The sequence below is a fragment of the Cydia fagiglandana genome, chromosome Z (assembly GCF_963556715.1).
Source record: "Cydia fagiglandana chromosome Z, ilCydFagi1.1, whole genome shotgun sequence".
Classification (NCBI taxonomy): Eukaryota; Metazoa; Arthropoda; class Insecta; order Lepidoptera; family Tortricidae; genus Cydia; species Cydia fagiglandana.
In genome coordinates this window covers 41052178-41074180 of record NC_085959.1, presented here as the reverse complement: position 1 = coordinate 41074180, position 22003 = coordinate 41052178, and the positions used below count along the sequence as shown (strand labels likewise).

Genomic DNA, 22003 nt, shown 5'->3' with positions numbered 1-22003 from the left:
ATTTTGGCAATTAATAAAAAATCATTAAATATCTCCCCTTTATACTCTGGCTAACCCACTTTGTCAGTAGAAGAAAAACATAAAATAAATAATTTGCGTTTTTACCCTTCACACACATACTTTTCAAATTTGCCGCCTTTTTCTACAGACAAAAATCGCTGGCCAAACTGTAAAAAAAATTAAAAAAATCGTTTGATTTATCACTGGCAACACTATGTAACACGTTTTTTTATGTATATCTGCTACGCAGTAGTACAAGGCCGTAGGTTTAATATAGACAAAATTGCCATCGCCGAGGCAGTGAGCAAAGGAGCGCATTTTTCAAGGCCCCCATTTGTGACTCACTTTTGACTCACGATAATTCTTTTGTCTATTTTTATTGTATATAAAATTAATACATGCTTATTACAGTATACTTGTCAATTATTGCCTTAAAATGCTTTAATTTTAAGATTTTTTTAGTGATTTTATTTGTTTTAAAATGTTTTCCTACGTTTTTATATTTTTTATAAAATATAATTATATACCTAAAGAAAAATAACAAAAATCTCAAAATATTAATTTTAAATATACAATCTAAGTTTTTTGTAATATTATTTATAGGTACCTAAATAAATAACACTAATTATTAATTTATTACTTAATTATTAAACTAAAAAAACTCGCGCGAGAGTAGGCTAATTTTAATCAAAAGTTATTTTTTTATGATTTAAAACAGGTACCGTATTATAATAAAATATTCCCGACCAAACAGTTTTCTTTTGCTTTTTAATAAAGGCGATAAAATATAGTTCACCGATCAGGTACAAAGTAGTTGTAAAATAAATTCTCCATTAACAATCCAAAATATACGTAAAAATATTATTATTCCACAATATTGCAATACGTAAATAATATACAACATTTATAAAACCGGCAACTTTTCCCACGCATTTTCCCGCCACAACACAAAACTCACCGAGCTCGGCTCAAAATCCAAAACTCCGAAGTCCAGAAAAAAAAACAAAAACACTCACCTCGGAAATCGCAAATCCAAATTCACAAACAAAACACACACTTCTGTCACTGTCAATACACTAGCAACACGTCCGCGCGGCTCGGTCTGCGGCGACTCACTGAAGTCAGTGAACTGCGCCCCGCGCGACCACCGAACAATTGTTATCATAACTATGGACTCCACTAATTGGGTCAGTTATCTGTGCTTTTTTCTAATACTTTTTTTGAGGTACGAATTTGGTCACTTTTACTTTTTGGATAAGTCAAGGTGGTTTACTTAATTTTTTCAAAACGATTGTTTTTTTTTTGTTTATATTGGTCAACTTATTAACCCTTTATAGGGCACACCAAGTTATTAAAATGGGTGCATACGCCAAAAAATTTCGTTTTGTATTTTTTCCATGCAGAATTCTTAGTCCTATTGAGCCCATTTTTTTAATCTGTGTTATTAAAGGGTTAAATCACACATTCTCTCTTTTTTGTGATATTTTTCCGGTGTTACGTACCTAAACTTTGTTACAAATTTTTCTTTTCTGATTAATGTTTGTGGTTAATACTGCGCTGAAATTAAATTTGTATTCAATATTTTTTTATTGTTATTATAATTATAGAATTAAGTACCTATTCCTAACTAATTAGGTCACAACACTCACACTATGTACCTACGTTTTTTTTAGGAGTCAGGTTTTGATGACTTTTACTTTTTAGGGTTTGGAATGTCACGATTGGAGGGTTTGGGCTTTGAAAAATGTAGGCGCGAAGGATCTATCATACAAATTTTGAATTTTGCGCCTTTGTGGGTGTAGAATTTACCACAACTGTATTTTTTTAGTGTAGATAAGTACCAGATTGTTTGGTAAAATCAACTATAGTCCAAAGGCTAAAAAATAAGGTATATTCGTTAACGTCATAACAATTAACGATTACATTATTTTGGTGAGGTCGCATCGGGTAAAATATTTTTATAAATGCCAGAAAAATAATTCTTCTGGACAAATTTTATGTTTTATGATTAATTAAGGAGTGTACATGTTTTTAAAGGGTCGGTGTTGAGCGAGGTTGCCAGAGCTCAACAAGGGTGCGGTGTGGTAGGGTCGGCGACGCGCCTGTAACACCTCTGGAGTCGCAGGCGCACATAGGCTACGGTGATTGCTTACCATCAGGCGTGTCGTATGCTAGTGATTGCCACCGAATTCGTATTAAAATAATGGACATATAACCCCCATTTAATTGCTTATACATTTGGAAATTAAAATCCTATCTATTACTTATTTGTGACCTGCCATTTTATTTTATTCGTACTTTTACGTGAATTAGTACAAATAAAATTTGCCCAATTCAAACCTCTTGTATTTTCTTACATGATTTCCTCTCACATCGGAAACGAATGAATAAAAATGAATAAAAAAATATAACAAGTTCAGTTTGTGACGAATAAAGCAAATATAAAAATAACAAGCATATTTTGACAGCTCCTCATGAAAAATACATGGGAGAAAATACACACACAATACACCGTGAAAGAGAATTGAGTTCAGTTCAGAGGTTGCACGGCAGTAGTGGGTTAAATTAAGGGGGCGTCCATTAATTACGTGAGATAAAAGTGGGGGGGGGTCTTGGCATGAATAGGTAGTAAAAAATGCGTGAAAATTACATTAAATTACATGAAACTTAGTTTCTAGACTAAACTACTAGCATTAGATCTAGCGATAACTTTCATAAGTCATAGACGCTACTGGCACTTACCTAAGTCCTTCATTCCAATTTCCACCGCTTGAACATTTAAAAAAAAGCGACAGAAAAATTATATCTAACTACCGAACCTGCTCACAGAATTTCACGAGAATCGGTTGAGAAATGCGACCTGCAGAGGACAACACCCGGACATACGAAATCATTTTTACCTAAGCTGAAACGGAGACCTTCGCTAGCGTTAGTCAAATATTGCGAAATCTGACATAAGATACCCCTCCAAATACTACACTTAACAAAAAAAAAACAATTCAAACTATGTTTTTAGTGTTCCGTACAAAACTTTGTTTACGGAACACTTATTTTTTTATAAATCCAACGCGATTTTGATAGATTTCACGCCATTTAAGGGGTTGAAGCAAATCCCACAACATCATACCACACGGGGAGGGGAGGAAAACCCAGGACAAAATAGCGCCATCTACGGCTCGATTCGGGAAATGAATTAGAAATTCACTAGATATGAAATAGTAAAGATATGTGACATTCCACTGCAAAAGGTACCTTATGGTGGCTGGCGCCGCGATTAGGGAAATGAATTAGAGATTCACAAGATATTAAATAGTGAAGATATGTGACGTTCCACGGTAAAAAGGTACCTACCTTATGGCGGTCGGCGCTTACGCATAGCGCAGCAATAATATTGGAGCGGCGTTAATAATAGCGTAAGCGCCAACCACCATAAGGTACCTTTTTCCGTGGGACGTCACATATCTTTACTATATCGTATCTAGTTAGTCTCTAATTCATTCTCCGAATCGCGCCGCTAGTCATCTCACTTGAAACCAATCTAAAAAACATCTCGTCAGAAAATACGACCTTCGACTATTGGAAAATTTCTGGAGAACATTTGTATTAAGAGGATAGTGGACGACCGCTTCTGCATACAAACGTAATCCGCATTTCCCTCCCTGGATATCGACATTATGAAAAATTGCCATAGGACATTTTCTAGCAGCTGTTTTTCTCCAAAGTTCATTCGATAGAGTGAGGTGACCATGTTTGCGTTATGTGTCATTTTGTATGGGATTTTGAGTTTCGAAAACGTCTCGCTTGGCGCTGTTCAAAATCCCATACAAAATGAGACTTAACGCCAACGCTCGCCACGCTATCGAATAAAATTTACACTAGGGGTAAACCGCGAAAATCGAAGTTTGCAAATTGCGGGGATTTTTCTCTGTCACTCTAATTACGCCTTCATTGGAGTAAAAGAGAAAGATCCCCGCAATTTGCGAATTTCGGTTTTCGCGGTAGCCGTTCTGATGTCGGATCGGTATCGTCTTGGGTCGTCCCATTCGTTTTTCGTCAAGTTCTTAAATTAGTCCTATTCTGCTTTCGTCACTCATTCTACATTCGTCACAATCGTCGGTAGCTTTCAATGTAGAATGAGTGACGAAAGCAGAATAGGACTAATTTAAGAACTTGTCGGTATTCTACAGGTTGCACTTCGGGGAGTGTGCCCAAGAGCTACACGAGCTTATTCCACCGTCCCCATTCTACCATCGGACTTTTAGACGCACGGCCGGTTTCCATCCTTACTTGGTAGATATTCCACCAATTCGCACGAAGCGCTTTGCTTCTACTTTCCTTATGCGCACTGCCAAGGAATGGAATTCCTTGCCGGCGTCTATATTTCCGTGTTCTTATAACCCGGCAACCTTCAAATCAAGAGTGAACAGGCACCTTCTGGGCGAGCTCGCTCCATCGTAGGCCACGTCTACGCCTCGGCTAGTCTGTGGCCATGAGTAAGCCCATTCATAAAAAAAAAAAAAAAAAACTTGACGAAAAACGAATGGGACGACCCAAGACGATACCGTCGGATCGGACAACGTGAAAGCTCTGGGGGTGCACCCGGCTGCTAAGGATTGATTTCCACTACCTACGCTCTTGCTGTTGAGATTTTTTGTAACAAGACTAATTGTTGAAATTTACTGTTTTTTGACAGATTGTTTTTTTTTAACTGTACGACGTAATGAATTTCATAAAATAGTATTATTTTAATGTATTTAGTCGATGGGAACCTCATGATGGGGGTCAGACCTCACTGTAGAATAAAGCAGCCTGGCAACGGCCTTTGATTTTAATCTTTGTACTCTTTGTGTTTCGAACATAGAACAGAATAATTTTGCAGTGCACCGACTTGTCATTATAAACGTCATATTTTAATAGAAAATTGACAGGGCAGGGCCAGACTTTGTCATTGCAAATGCCAATAGTTATCTAGGTCCGACTCTCTATGTTCATTGCAATATTAAATTACATAACTCGTTGTCTAGGTATGGGCATTAGACTGGAAGTCAAGTTGCAAGACGGACCAAAAACTTTCTTCAAGGTTTTTTTTAAATATTATTTGCTTCGTCGTAGTACGCTAAATCACAATCGCTCATTCGTTCATTCAATACTGTTTTTGGGATTCGTATTCTATACCCCTATAGTGTAAATTTAATTCGATAGCGTGACGTGACGTAAGCGTATGCGTTCACTCGTTCAGTGTCATTTTGTATGGGATTTTGAGTTTCCAAAACGGCCCGCTTGTCGCGTTGTTCAAAATCTAAAAATGAAATTTACACTAGGGGTTAATTAAGGGTTCTTTGTAACCATTCACCTCAACTCTACTGCCGACACTATATGAATGAAATGACCATGTCCGCATGTACGGATAAGTTTACAAAATTCTGTCATGACGTTTGGCGGGAAAAAGAACTTGCCTTGAGTGACGTACGCTCGACCTCGCCCGCGGCCGCGAAGCTACGCTTCGTGCGGCTTCGACCACGTTCGGGCGCGCTCGGCGCCGCTCGGCCTCGACTCGTGTCGGCTAAAGGTAAAGCCAGTTATACATGTTACTTGGGGAATATAGACCTTAAATCTTTGAATTAAGGTATAGGTTTCGTTTAACGTTATCTAGGAACAAATCGCATGCGATTTCAGATACATTGCGGCGTATGATTGATCGATTGAATGTATTGCACGTAGTAAGTCAGCAATGTATTGGCCTCCTCTACTCCAGTCGTGCCAAAAGGTAAAGTCAGTTTACAAGTTACTTGTAGAATATAGACCGTATGTCGTACAAATAAGGTTTAGGTTAGCGTTATCAAGCTACATCGCATGCAATTTCCGATACATTGCGGCATTGAATTTTTTACCAACTTAATATGCAATGTATCACAAATCGCATGGGTTTATTTGAAGACCTGTGGAGTTGTTGGTGAGTGATTTATATGATTTTGGACGTTACACCGTTGTAATAAGGATTAGATTTAAGGAGAAAGGGGACGACCGCTTGTCCATACAAACGTAGCTTCATTTTCCTCTCTGGATATTGACATAAAATATGGAAAATATTTTTACACAATTTGATGTATATTAACCATAGTTATGCATTTTCGTTAGATTTTTTCGATTTTTTGATTAAGTAATACCTATAGGTAAGGTTTAGGAGCGAAAAAGCGATGTAAGTAGTGTATAATTCTTTCCCATCGTATTTTCTCGAAAACGTTCGTAATTGTCATGCTACTTCAGTCAACCTCTGTAATTTTTGTACCGACCGAATCGACCGATACTGACTGAAATAGCAAGCAAGACACGTTCGTAAGTTTCCGTGAAAATACGATGGAAAATAATTATACACTACATCTGAAAAAGATGGTACTACTGTAGTTTTAGCTAAGTGTTTTTGCCTATGGGTACTACGTAGTGTCTTAAACCGCAATGGCCCGTGGCCTTCCCTGAGTCGCCAATACATGACCCCCGTGGCCAACTGGCCACGTCCGAACAATTCGCAAGGTTCACGCGGTTAAACCATACGTGCCAGTATCTTAACTCAGCGAATATTTGCCGAATAAACAAACACGCGTGCACTTCGCAGCCAGGCACGAGACAATTTCGTGTCTTTTTTCATAAGCGTTCCCAGCTGGTTCAGGGCTATAACCACGAAAATCGAAGTTCGCAAATTGCGGGGATTTTTCTCTGTCACTCTAATTACGCCTTCGTTGGAGTACCTAAAAGAGAAAGATCCCCGCAATTTGCGAATTTCGGTTTTCGCGGTAGCCGCTCAGTCAGAGAGGAAGGGTCATTTAGCCTAACCGAATATTCGGCGGAATATTCGTATTCAGTATGATCGGAACCGAATATTTGTATTCGGCAAGGTCCATATTCGGGCCATAGTCAATTAGGTATGGTTAATATTATACTATACAAGTAAACAGACATAGAATAATATAATAAACGGGCTAACTAAAATTTTACAATTCAAGAAAAAATACTACCCCCTGTGCTGAAATATTATTATTAGGTATAAATTATATATGTACATAATATGTTTAAAATATTTATTTGTAAAAGTAGTACCTACCTATCCTCTCATGTCCTCCCTCTACAATCCTGCACCAAACTGTTTCTGTTTAACCCAACGGTTGACTGGTAGAGAGTGCCTTAAAGCGTTAAATCCGCCATTTCTGCTCTTGTATTGTAAAACTTTGCAATAAAGTTTAATTAAATAAATACGGGGGAAGTGGGGTTATTCAAGTATCAGACATTATGTCAATGGCCACTTCGCGTCATCTCATACGGCCACAATGGTGCAACGCGGTTACGTAAGTAGGTACATTAATACCGCAGTTGGCATAACCGACGGATTAGAAGATAACTTTAAAATATACAACAGTCTAGTAAATAAAAACACCTTTTCCCTCACTGCTTGTTGAAAACATCGCAAAAGCTCATTCTAATCTCTACTAATACAGGATGGAACGATTCTAGAGTGAAAGGTGGCCACTGACGAGCCTTCCAACAGTCCAAATAGCGTGGCTGCAATCCAAAATCGGTCCGTGAATGTCAAAAACGTACAATGTTTAATATTAGGATGCCGTCCATTTGGATGAATCCATTGTAACGGCATCCATTTGGAAGGCTCGTCAGTGCCGTGCTTAAGTGACCTACAATCGAGTTATTATAATCGTAAAGTAAACGAAATCATTAAAATGAAATATTTTTATGTCGGCGGTAACAACCCTACAAAGTTATTTACATTTTTATTGACATATGTCATTCAATAGGATCTACTTGCTAGGGTTGAGACATATAGATTTTCGCGCTAATTGTTTAACAAACTATATCTCAAAAACGGTTAGGAATATTAACGTGACTAATAAAGTACCGTAAAACGGGGTGAGTAGGTTTCGCGGGGAGAGGTGGGTTATGAATGGGGAGAGAAGGTTTGAGAGGGGGGTGAGAAGGGATTTCAAGGCTACTGCTACAAAAATAATGTTTGCGTAAAAGTGTTTCACCCGATATTATAAATGCGAAATTAGCTCTATTTGTCACCTCTTGGCGCTTAAACTGATTTAGACATGGAGATAGTTTGAGGCCCAGGTTAGGATATAAATACAGGATAATTTTATCAATCATCATTCTATGCAGACAAACTCGCGGGCAGTAGCCAGTTTATCATAATATCAGCAATTTTTTCTAATCTCACCGATCGCGTTGTCCAAACGGCGAGTAAAAAGGCGAGCGCATTGTGAGCGCATCGGTGCATTTCACCCGCGGTTAATGCACTCGGTACTCGTTGCGTAATCCACTCCGGCGCATTCGCGACGCGACCCTTGCGCGGGCGATGGGTGCCTAGCCAATACCAACACTATCGGCAAATGTCAAACGAAAAGAAAAATGTATTCGGATGACAGATGCCACGAAATATATTTCCATGCCCTCCTAAATAAGACCCAGAGTCATTTTTGCAGTTTTGAATTTGGAACCTTCTTTTGTTGCTGTTGTTGTTGTTGTAGTACGGGCCATTTTCCGCAAGTCGACGTCCTGCGCCTCTTTAGCGTGAACCTTCTTTTATTCCATTATAGTTCAAAATTCGATTTTAATTTGTTCTTTTTAAAGGAACTCAGGACTTAGAAGGATGTAAGTCCTGTAAGCGACGAGAGCTCTGGTGGCCTAGCGGTAAGAGCGTGCGACTTTCAATCCGGAGGTCGCGGGCTCAAACGTCGGCACCAATGAGTTTTTCGGAACTTATGTGCGAAATTATCATTTTGTAATTTTACCACTTGCTTTTCGGTGAATGAAAACATCGTATCCTAAACTAATCACAATAACGCCTAGTTTCCCCTCTAGGTTGAAAGGTTAGACCGCAGTCGCTTTCATAACTAGTGCTAACGCCAATTCTTGAGATTGGTTGCCAAGCGGACAACAGGTTTCCATGAGCCGTGAATAAAGCCGAGACAACGCTAGGAAGATTGACAAAGCATTTGTATAACTTCGTTCCCAGGTAATATCCTGGTCTAATAGATATTCCTTTAAAGGCTCCGTCACACAGGCGCGTTTTGCATGCGGCGCGTGAGCGGGGCGGGCCGCTTTTAGTTACATATAATTTATATGCTCACGCCTCGCCCGGAAAACGCGCCTTTGTGACGGGCCCTTTAGTCCTCGTGAGTTGGATATTAAAAATGCAATATTTATTGTTACACATTTTCAAAGGATCTCATATTTAAGAAGCAAAGTAATATGATAATAACTATATTACGCCGCTCTTTGAGAACTTACAACATTTTAAGCAGGCCACTGACGAACCTTCCAAATGGATGCCGTTACAATGGATTCATCCAAATAGACGGCATCCTAATATTAAACATTGTACGTTTTTGACATTCCCGGACCGATTTTGAATTGCAGCCACGCTATTTGGACTGTTGGAAGGCTCGTCAGGCCACCTTTACTCGTACCATAGAGATTATATGAGATTTAAAAGACGTAATATACTTAGTCACCGCCAGACGTGGCTCACTCCGCGATTTCGTCGCTTTGCAACAGGTAGCTACAATTACATCCGTTCCACACCAATTTTGGTGGCTAGCCATAAGCCGCGCGTGGAGCCGTCGCCACCTAGCGGCCATATCTGTCCTGATAGTAACAGACACGTTTTGTTTGAGTGACGTGACGGCTCGATTCGGGAAATGAATTAGAGATTAACTAGACACGATAGTAAAGATATCTGACGTTCCACGGAAAAAGGTACCTTATGGCGGCTGGCGCCGCGAATAGGGAAATGAATTAGAGATTCACTAGAAATGAAATAGTAAAGATATGTGACGATATGTGACGTGTGACGTGTGACGTGTGACGATATATTATGTGACATGTGAGATAAGTGACATTTCATGAGAGAGTGAGACGCATCGCAATTGGACAAAGAAATTGGGCAGATGGAATACCACCCTTAGCAGTTTTGCTGTTGAACAATACTTCAATGTTATGCTTGATAATATTTTTATTCGTATATCACAAACCTGTCCTCTCTGCTTGCTTCATCATCCGTAAAAGATATTATATTGAAATAAAATGTTATTGCAATAATGTTTATCCTTACATGCAATAAAATAAAAATAGATATTCTGAACGGAATTGTTGTCTCACAAAAGGATTCATAAGAAGCAAGCAAGTCGGCAGAATTTCACCTTCCCTTACAAACGGAGTTTCGTTCTCATTTTAAAACTACGTATTATTGGATAGGATTGACACTTTCACATAATTATAATGACATGAGTTATATATAGTCCTGTAATTAGTTTATATAGTTTATAAAACAAACGAAATAGAGCAAAAACAAGTTTTGTATGTATAACATAAATTACCCATATTTTTAACTATGATACTGAAGCTACATAAACTATTAATTACAGGCATAGATTATATAGTAACAAATATCGTTCATGAGCTACGTCGTCTGCATACATGAGGGCCTATCGTGGTCGTGTTGCATGACATGACAAGCTTACTTTCAGATTAAAAAAAACCACATCGAAATCGGTCTATCCGTTTGAGAGCTACGCAGCCACAAACTATGGCGTCAAACATATATATAACACCCCTCTGTTTTGCGTCTCGGTCTCGGGTTAAAAAAACAGAAATTTCTCATGTCATCTCCAACCTCAAGAATGGCATCATTCCTTCGTGCATCGTCTCAAAATTCTGCAATTCGATTGCATTTTGTGACATTTTTCTCTTAAATGACAACATCGAACCGTCCATATTCTACGTCATCAGCTTACCAAGCAGCCCGTGTGCTCGTTTGCCTCCGGCCCCCCTTGAGTCATAATTGCAATTACATAATATATTGCCATTTTTGTATTTTTTTCTTGAGGCACTGACAATCTCAAGTCGTCCATATGCTACAATGGCCGCTTTTACAGCTTTAGAGCACACCTCGTTCGCCACCGCCTGGCCACCCCCGGGTCGTGAGTATGACATTCTGCGGCTACAATTTTCACGATGAAACTTGCGCGCGCGCTTCCGCGACATACAGGGTGTTGCAGTAACTTGGGCCCTTTGTTGATTAATGTACACCCATGTTATGTTATGAACACATTGAGAGCCGGGAACCCGCTCGGCGGGCTTTCTGTTCATAGTAGCTTTCCTCAACAAAGCGGGAAGACTTTGGGGTTGGGTCCTCTCGCATCGAATGATTGTACTATGACAGTTCATTTTTATATGGATCAGCTCGCACTTAAAATGTATGTAATATTTTTTTGGAATTTTGGCTTAGTAAATTATTTAGAAATGTGATATTTAAGTTTGATAAAGCACTTGTTAAATTAAAAATAATCGATAAAATATGATTATTTTTAATATTAACTTGTTAAAATTATTCTTATTGAGCTTAATTTTAATATGACGATTTATAGGAAAACAATTTGACATCTTAAAAACTACTTACAAAAAATGGAAAAAACTTACCCTAAATTAAGCGAAAAGACCCTGTCACAGGGACGATCATTCGTTCCGAGACGCATAGAGTATAATATCTCAAGCCCCCAGGACTTTCAGCTGACAACATTCGGCATCACCCTGTAGCCTGTGCGCTTGGAAAGCGCGCGCGCATGTGTGCGTGCGCAACACCACCACACGCTCACTTTCACTCGGCGAACTATTCCTAAGGTGAGTGCACACTGTGCTAATGAAAACGTAAGTTGATGACAAGCACACGAAGAATACAGTACAATCTCCTTTTCATCACACTAGGTGTTATCACACGTTGGCGATGCGGTTATATTCTGCCATGCCATTTCTGTCAATAGGAAAGAGCGCCATTAAAAAAAATGTAGGCGCGACGAGTTGTTGTCCCATAGAAAATTTAATTTCGCACCTTTTCTATTGACAAACTTGTTTGACCAGCTCTTATAATAATATGTCCTAAATTTCCACCTTGGGCTGCAACGTACGTACGTATAAAATTAGATAGAAATTTTATCTTTTCCGTTTTTTTCCTCACATGTGTGATGTAAAACATTGTGTGTGCCAGGGGCGTTAGATACAGGAAGTACGAATCCGTGTTAATTAAGCCCTAACCTTCGGCTTCGCGCTTTAATTCGCACTCGTTCGTAAATTTTTGTTTACCGCCGATAATATTCATCAGCCTATGTCATGCCGACGTATAGGTAAGCGAAATGAAAGAAATATTAAGCTTAGAATAAATTTAAAAGTGGAAAAATTACTGTCTTGGGTGAGACTTGAACTCACGGCCTCTGGATCGATACTCCAGCGCTCTGCCATCTGAGCACCAAGACCTCATCCCCAGCCAGCAAATCTTTCCACCATATTATAGGTCAAGGGGACCCTTAGCGACATCTACCGTAAGAGTGTTACACTTCTTAAACGGCTACCGGAGTTCCAAGTCATATTGGAAATTCACCAGTTACGATGTGCTACCCATACTAATTTTAATTTTTAACAAGCAGAAACGTCTGCGAACGATGCTATTAAGCTTAGAATAAATTTAAAAGTGGAAAAATTACTGTCTTGGGTGAGACTTGAACTCACGGCCTCTGGATCGATACTCCAGCGCTCTGCCATCTGAGCAGGGTAGCACATCGTAACTGGTGAATTTCCAATATGACTTGGAACTCCGGTAGCCGTTTAAGAAGTGTAACACTCTTACGGTAGATGTCGCTAAGGGTCCCCTTGACCTATAATATGGTGGAAAGATTTGCTGGCTGGGGATGAGGTCTTGGTTGCTCAGATGGCAGAGCGCTGGAGTATCGATCCAGAGGCCGTGAGTTCAAGTCTCACCCAAGACAGTAATTTTTCCACTTTTAAATTTATTCTAAGCTTAATAGCATCGTTCGCAGACGTTTCTGCTTGTTAAAAATTGAAAGAAATATTGTTTTATAATTATTTTTTTACTTATACCCCCTTATTCATAAACGCGCTATCTGTAAAAAAACTGTATGTAGGGACTACGGACAAGTCAGAGCGAAATAAACGCGCGAATGATATGATTCTAATATTAGGTTCTTACCTAATATTCAAATATCGGTTCGATGTCAGATTCACGTTCGAATTGGCCTGTAAATGTCAATTAAATATAATAATTTAATTGACTTCTAATAACAATTATATCACTGTCAAAGTGACACTTAAAAAAACCTTACTCCCTTTGGAGAACGCATGTTAGGAAAAATACCCGTTACGTAGTGTGATGTCAGATGTGATACGCATGTGTGATGAAAAATAGATATCCTAGATCGACCACCATGTGTACGCGGCCTACGGCGGTATTCGAACTGAGGACATGTTATTGATTTCTTACCTAACATCTCACTTGCACTGATATATGCACAAATGATATTATGTACCTACCTACTCGTACATACCTATAATTATAGGTATATTTATAAGCACAATACAATACAAGCGTTTTAATTAATTATATAGACTTTATAAATGTGTTCAGGAACAAAATCAAATACAAATTAAGTGCCAAATACCAAAACCAGAACCCCTACTTAGTGTAAATTTGATTGGATAGCGTGAGGTGACGTTTGCGTTTGCGTTAAGTATTATTTTATATGGGATATTGGAAACTAAAAATCCCATGACTCGGTCAAAAGTTTCTTAAAATTTCTATATTATTTTTCGTTCCTTCCATTACTTTGCCGTCATACAAGAAATTGTAAAGGAAAATAGTCTTGTGGCACTTTATTTTCCGATAACTAATGATTTTGATTAGAAATGACGACAATATTTTTTTGTTGTTGTATATGAGTTTAAATATAAATAATTGCCTTTGTACACAAGAGATATTCGGGCGACTATCAACCTGAGATCAAATCAACACCAGTGAGTTCGAATCGGCCTGTCCACGTCTATTAGGAAAATGCGTCGGTGTGCCCGCAATGCACTCCCGCGCGTGTGTGCGTCTAATGCATTTTACTTGCACTTAGACTCGTGCAGAGTTGATGCAACGTTTGACTAACTTTGAAGTAGAGATTTTTGATTAGTTGGGATAATTCGGTCTAATGGCTCCTCTACACGATGGGCCAACGCCGGCCACTCCAAGGGACGCATTTATGCGTTAGACGGAGCAAGTGATATTGCTATCTCATTTTACCGCATGGCTGCGTCCCTTGGAGTGGCCGGCGTTGGCCCATCGTGTAGAGCAGCCATAATTTCTGTAGTATTTCTAGCAACAGAAACAAGTACAGTCAAGTGTAAAAATATGTGTGCACGCATCATACTCAAAAACCTGTCCCATAAGCTCTTATGTCAGCGAATTAAGAACTATGGGACATATTTTTGAGTAAGTTGTATGCACCCATATTTTTAGTCTTGACTATACCAGACAATAGACTAGATAAATGAGTATGTCACTTGAATATTCATGTTATTTCAGAGTAAGAGCGTAAATTCGATTGTATATATGGTGGCAGCTAGATAGAAAATCTAATAATCTCATAGATTTTTGTTAGAACAATAATCATATTTCTTAGCTTCAATTCTTCAGATATAAAAACCAGATAGTCCTTTAAAAACTATCGTCGATAAACAAAAAAATCTCATGTCCAACCAAAAGTATGCCATCGTTCCACAGGGCCGTCTAGAAACTATTAGATTTTGTATCTACCTATACGCAGACAAACCAATTTGTCACGAGAAATAGACGAAAATCTAATTTAGTCCCTATATGAAAACGTTTTTGGCAACCTACACTTATTAAATTTACCGCCTCTTTTTGACCAAAATTGGTTTGCGAGACTAATTAGAAAGATAGAAATAATTTCCATATGGGTCTCCACCCACTAAGGAAATTAATCAAGAAATCAAAAAATTGTCATGTCCAACTAAAAGTATCGTGTCGTTCCACAGTGCCCACTAGAAATTATTAGATTTTCTATATGTATACGCAGACATACCAATTCGCCTAGAGAAAAAGTCGCGAAAATCTAATTTTGTCCCTATATGAACACGTTTCTACGTACCTAAATTTATTAAATTTTGATCATTTTTGACCAAACTTGATTTGCCAGACTAAGGGATAGAAAACCTAATAATTTCCACAGGGGTATCCACCCACTCTATGCACTCCGTGCGTGCGGGGTGGTTGCAAACTGGCAAAGACGTTCGTTGCCCCCACCGAGGTCGTTCACCCAGCGCACGCGGCGCTTTCGCGACGAAAGGGACGCCGCCATACCGCCGTAAGGGACGGACAAACTATTATGTAAGCCCTAGACTAAAAAGAAAAAGTACTTTAAGGGTTGGTACGAATTTGACGCCGAACTTTACTAGAATACTTCAAGGGTAGTCGGTCTCAAAAGTAGTCAAAAGTATTATTTAATAGCTGAACGAAAAGACATTTGTCTCTATCTATATGTACCTATAACCTATAACCAGCATCAAAGTGTATGGTCAGATCAGACTACGCTCCAAAAATATCTACCATTCTCTAATAACTTAACAAAAAGAATTCTATATGCGTCTGTATGTCGGCGGCCGATCGTAAGATCAGGCATATCGTGAAATTCCTAGGCATATCGTGAAACGTAAAAATCATGTAGGTACCTATCTAGATCAATTAGATTTTGGCGAGGAACACCAAAGTGGTTGCATGTGCGTTGCTGGCATTTAGACGGGAGGACGCTCTGATATCAAGCCATTAAAGTGTAAGTTCAGATATTTATGAGCACTCTGGCCTTTCAGATATATCTGGGCCTTCAGTAGTCATAGGCAAGTTCTGAAATGATCACAAAGTCTGTAGCCTAGAGCGCACAAAGCGACGAAATTAGAATTAACTGCACACGGAATTAGTTTTATGGTGTTCGACTTCCATCATACCGATCTGTACTTATACTTAGGGGGTCTGTTACGCCAAACTGTTTGTCATCGTTAAAGGGGCCCACTGATTAACAATCCGCCGGACGGAATCGGCCAGTCAGTTAAAGTAGAAAAAGTTGACAGTTCCGAATAACTGACAGGCAGATACCATCCGACGGACTGTTAACCAGTGGGCCCCTTAAAGAGTTCGCAAAATTTTATTGTATGGAAAGTTTCATAGTAAACCGTAACCAGGGTGACGTTGATCAGTCTGTCAAGTGCAAACGGTGCAACTGGCACTATGTGTAACTATGTGTTTTCATTCGACAGCGTGACGTGACGTGACTGAATGAAACCCAAAATTTTTACCACACCAATGTGAGGAAAACGAGGAAAATAGCAGCCGTAAAATATTAAACAAAATCGAATCCAAATTAACGTTTTTTTTTTTAGCATTAGAAAGAACTCCACAGAAGCAAGCGTGCTGTTTTTATCAGGCTCTTTAATTGTTAACAATGATTGAATTATCTAATGTTAGCATGGTCCATACATATAATTTACTTCAAATTATTACCGCTAAAAGTGACGGATTTGGAACCACAAGCTTACTTCTGCGAAGTTCTTTCTAATGCTAAAAAAACGGACTGTATATATTTTATAAATAATACTAAATTAAAACTAACAACCCTAAAAATCTCAACTCTTTCAAAACCATCATTTAAAATCAATTCTACTAGCTAACACACGGAAACAACTCAAAATTTGCATCAGATGACTGTTTGGCATGTGGATAAAATGCAACTTTTTTATCAGTTTTTGAACAATCAAGAGAGCCTTTACCAGCTGGTGTGGTGAAAATTATTGTATAGCCAAAGTGAAAACGCTACCTAATCTAAGATTAGCCTGACCTGATTCGTGCGCAAAAAAACCTTTTGTCTACTTTTTTCCTTCTTTGAACTCCAATGCTAAAGCGCTTTGTTAGAACCAAGGCGACTTTTTCTGGCTGTGCAAATTTTGATGTGATTTAACCTGGGTTTTCCAAAAAATGCTTTAGAGAAGCAGCCGGGCGCCTTGACGCCTTCAGTCCGCTCAATAGACGTGATTGACAACGACAGGTATGTCTGTATGGCTTGGTTGTTTTAAAGTAAGCTGACTTAAGATCGGTTTTCCTAAGATAGCGGTGCCGTCATATAGCGGCCGTCTCCATACTAAATAATACGGTTAAATATGGATGTAGTACTTAGTCTTTGTATTGAGACGGCCGCTATATGACGGCACCGCTATCCTAGGAAACCAGAGCATTAGTCCTAAAAAAGCTAATAATAGCTTCTCTAAAAGACTTATAGACACTTAGGGCATCCGCTAGCGTGGGCGGCTAGGCGCGGGTACACGTAGAGGGCGCGCGCACACTGGTGCCATTGTAAGGTACCTAAAATTCGTCGCACGCGTCACGTCAGGACGTTGTTTTGATAAGATTTATAGATAGATGTAGCATTTAAGTAATAGAATTTAAGATATTTTACATATAGTTCATATCATCAACTCTCCCTGGAGGTTGCCACTTGCTACCTCTGCGTGCGACACGGGCAAGGGGGACATCCGCTCGGTGTCAAAAAGGTCTCTACGTGTTGTTTTCGGCTCCCCGCACGCCTCCCAAACGTCTGGAGTACCATTGGTGAGCACCAAGATAAATAAAGGAGAGAATAAACTGAATTAACAAAATACAAAAGAAAATATATGAATAGGTTAGTATGAATATGACTACTAACCCCCTTATTCATAAACGTTTACTAAAGTTGACAAGCCGATAATAATCGTTTGTCCCTTTCCATCATACCAATACGTCGTAAAGGGACAAACGATTATTATACTTTAGAAAACGTTTATGAATAAGGGGGTAAATTAATAAGTAATATGTAGTAATAACACATACACGCTATTCTCTGATTAGGTATTCGATGATCATTGTTTCCCCGCGATTCAAAGTAACCCCAGTTGACCGATATCACTACACCTTATTTTTATATGTACCCCGCCGCTTCTGTCTGTATGTCATCGTTGGCCACAGCATCTTTATGATATTTGCAGCGACTAAAGAAGGTATTTTGAGGAGGTAGTCTACAGCCTACATCGACTGCGATGACTGTATAGATAGACCAATGGCCGATCGGCACTATGATCGCGATAAACACAAAAACTACTCAACAGAATTTCTTGCGGTTTTCACCTACAGATAGAGTGATTCTTGAGAAAGGTTTAAGTGCTTAATTTGTTATGGTTTTGTCGAATTATAAGAAGAGGCCACGTAACAATGCGTTCATCAAGAGATTGTCCTCCCGGCCAAGTCCGTTCTACACGGCTGGCGACAAAGCTTCCGGCCAAGGTGACCTTGCTGGTTCCCAACCGTCTAGACTGTTAGCCACCAAATCACATTGCGCCTATACCAAGGTCATGGTGACCTTGGACCGTTGGAAGCTTGGATTTTGAACTACATATATATTATACAATTCGAAAATCAGCAGGTAGGTAAATGATCCCGTTTCATGCTGTTGATTTTTTAAAAGTATTTCGATATTTGATGGATATACTCTGGCACACCCACTTTGTCAATAGTGTCCAAGTCGGCCCCGCCGCTATCTCTTTCTCTTCGTCTGCCTCAATTTAGCCGAATTTTAACCAAACGTAGCATAAAAGCTGAATAGCCGAATTTTATCCAAATGTTAGGTACTTGCCTACTTCTTTTTTTAACCGTACAAAAAAATTTAAAACATGATATTCGCGCTCCCGGACATGCACTCTCATCTCGCTCATACGTTCAGTGAGAGTGACAAAACACGAACTCACTGGCCCATAAGAGGCCTTAAGCATCGACCTCCGTTTTGGATATAGCGAATGATTAAGTGTTGTATTATTTTAATATAATAATTGCATTATCATAGATCTCCGACCTCCGGTTGGCGGCCGCGTGAACTTATACGACTTATACAACGGATACTTAATACTTATTGACCGAAAGTAGCGAAGGTCTCCATTTTAGCACGGGCAGACATGTTTTCGTACGTCTGTCTGGTAGTTTTCTATAGGCAGCATTTCTCAACCAATTGTCATGAAAGTAAAAAAAAAAATTGTCAAATTTGTTTTAGGAAAATTTTCAAAATGTTGGAGAATATGGGTCTGCGAGGTCTACAGCTCAGACACCAGACTATAATTTTAAGTTAGTCAAACAGGGGAAGTTTTATCTTTTCTTCTCAGAATCACGAGCTTTTTGATCCTTATAGTAGAAAAGGAGTGTCCCAAAATTTTCCTTCATTTTACGTTCCTTCAAAATCCGTATTTGAAAAATGGTAACGATAGGTACTTACTTACCTATTTATATAAAAATCTTAATAAGACACATTATTTCTCCTTTTATACCTATAATAGGATAGAAATATATGGTTCGTGATTCTAATTGTAAGGAGGTACATATAACATAAAAATACGAACTTAAAAAAATACAATAGTCCCTCTATGGCAGGATATTGTTGACCTTGACAGTAAGTGACGTAAGGCACTGGTCAGAACCGAAATGTAGTGCTCATCGTTTCGCAAGCTCCGCGTATATTTATTTATCGATCGCACTGTGGCAGTGAGGCAGTGGGTCAAGGGTGTGGCCTACATTGCGCCCAAATTCGCGGTGCACCGCTAGTGATGGCCAAAAACCGGTTTTCACAATTAAAAAAAAGTAAGAGGCGTTTTCCCGAAATCAAACCAAGTAAGTACTTTAGAAATTGAGCTTCCATAAACAAGCTAAAAAAGTTTTTTTTTAAGTACCTAATTCTAATTATGAATTTTGTAACCTAATTATGCTTCAAGTTTTAGTAGAGCTATAAAAGCAAAGTCTGAAATACCTTAAAGGTAAGGCGTTAGATTCAGTCAGTGTGCCAGTGGGTCAAGGGTGCGGCCTACTTGCGCCAAAATTCGCGGTCCAACTGATAGTGATGCGCGAGCGCCGGTTCCTGAACATATCGATGACCATTATTTTTTGGTAAGTAGGTATGCATTATTTGATTCATGTATTATTATAAGCTTAGTATTTTGTATTTTTTATTACATAATTAGTTTTATTTTTAGTAGGGGAATGATTAAAAATAAAGACGTGATTATATTACTTATATTATAACGAATACGTTATTTAAATGTTTTAGGATTAAAACACAGGAAATGCTAGTAAGAGCATATTAAACTATGTTCTTTATTAACATTAAGTGTGTCTTTATAATAAGCGTATTTTTTACAATTTATAATTCATCTCGTGTTTTTATTTCAACTAGCATACCAACGTATTTACATACCAATGCCTAGGAACACATAGGAAAAATTGTGGCTACATAAATGAACTAAAAAAAATCCTTATGACACATACGATTCGCTTGCCAAGCATTAAGCAGTGGGCAGGTGTAAGTATTTTTTTTTATCGACAACTTTCAGCCCCGCTTGCCGACCGGGCGCCTCACTAGCGCAAGGGCGTTACGTAACAGTTTAAGGCCGCCGGCAGGTGAATGTGAAACACCCACGATGCGTGTCCTTTATGAATGACACACATGCATGTTGCCTTTGTGCTGGACGTCACACGCGTCCACCGTTTCGGCGCCTTTGCTCCCCACTGGCATAGAGAAATGAGTAAAGAGCTTAACCCTGGCCGCACACGTTCGGAATTTTCCGTACCTACAGAATGACGTGTGCAAGCGAGTCAGCGCTATGCATTTGTAGAGCGACGTCCCGTTCCGACCTGTCATTCCGTACGGAAACCGAATGAAAATTCCGAACGTGTGCGGCCAGGATAAGGGGCCCATAACCAGCTCGCCGGACGATATCAGCCTGTCAGTTAATCGCAAAAGGGTAATGGCGGCGAATAATTGACAGGCTGATATCGTCCGGCGAACTGGTAATCTGTGGGCCACTCTAGAGTGCTCACTTCATACATAGATAAATCCACAATAAATACGTTGCACAAAGACATACAACATACAATTATGTATCAATGGGGGCCTTACGAGGAAGGGGGACTACCGCTTACCATACTAGACTCTGTGCGGAAAGAGAAGAATCGTGGATTGTATTGGGCCCCATACATTCCACGACTCTTCTCTTTCCGAACATCAGACTCGAAAGTAGCCCGCATTTTTAAAGGTTGTCAACCAAACCAACTCATAACATTCTGTTTAGGCTCGCGTCCAAAAATCAATACCCAATTCCTCAAAAATCTATAGTCAATGTTACTCAAAGTAACCTCAGATTATACATACCTATAATCTTAACCTATAATCACTAACTTCATAAAACAAAGTCCCCCGCCGCGTCTGTCTCTTTATGTGCATTCTGAGTAGAAACACAGAAGAAATAATAGTACTGATGCCGTACAGAAAGGACACTTCATACAAACCCGAAGTTTGACAGCGGTTCAGGGTCGAATCATGCCTTTCTAATATATGGCACTATCCCTTTCAGCAATTTAGGGTTGTCAAAATTCAAGTGATTATCTTATGTGTGGTCATACACGCGAAAGGAAGTCAAGTGGTGCCAACCTTAATAATTGCTCGGAGCAATCCTGAGCCGAACGGTGCCGAGTTCGACCGAAGTCAGGAGTGTCTTTCCACTGGTAGAAATAACAAAAAAGTGGCAAAAAGGTCACAATATATAAAAATGGCAAAGAATAAAAGGAACGCTCATGATTGTATGTTCGCGATAAACTCAAAAACTTAGTAGTTTTTGAACACTTAAACGAATTTTCATGCGGTTTTCACCTATCAATAGAGTGATTCCTGAGGAAGGATTAGGTATATAATCTGTTAAGGTCACAGAATACCTAATGTTTAAGGTTTTGTGTAACCCGTGCGAAGCCGAGCCGGGGCGGTTCGCTAGTACTTAGGTACCTAAATTTAAAAATATGTATGTAGGTATGACCCGCATGAAATAGCAATGATTCATGAGTTTTGGAATTTTTAGTTTCGTTGCTGAAAGGCATTATCTAATATGTATAATTTAAATATATACTTACCTATTTATAATGATGTAAGTGGCTAGGAGCCGTCTTAAAAGTGACCATGAATTTTAAACGAACACGTTTTGTCACAAGTATAACATCAACGACACGTGACATAATGAGTTTTTGTAAATAGTG

At 39.0% G+C, this 22003-nt stretch overlaps 1 long non-coding RNA gene across 1 annotated transcript in view; it reads left to right on the top strand.

Annotated features, from left to right (window-relative positions):
* Positions 1 to 22003, top strand: part of LOC134678444 (uncharacterized) — a 59260-nt gene that overhangs the window by 36653 nt on the left and 604 nt on the right. The window lies entirely within an intron of this gene.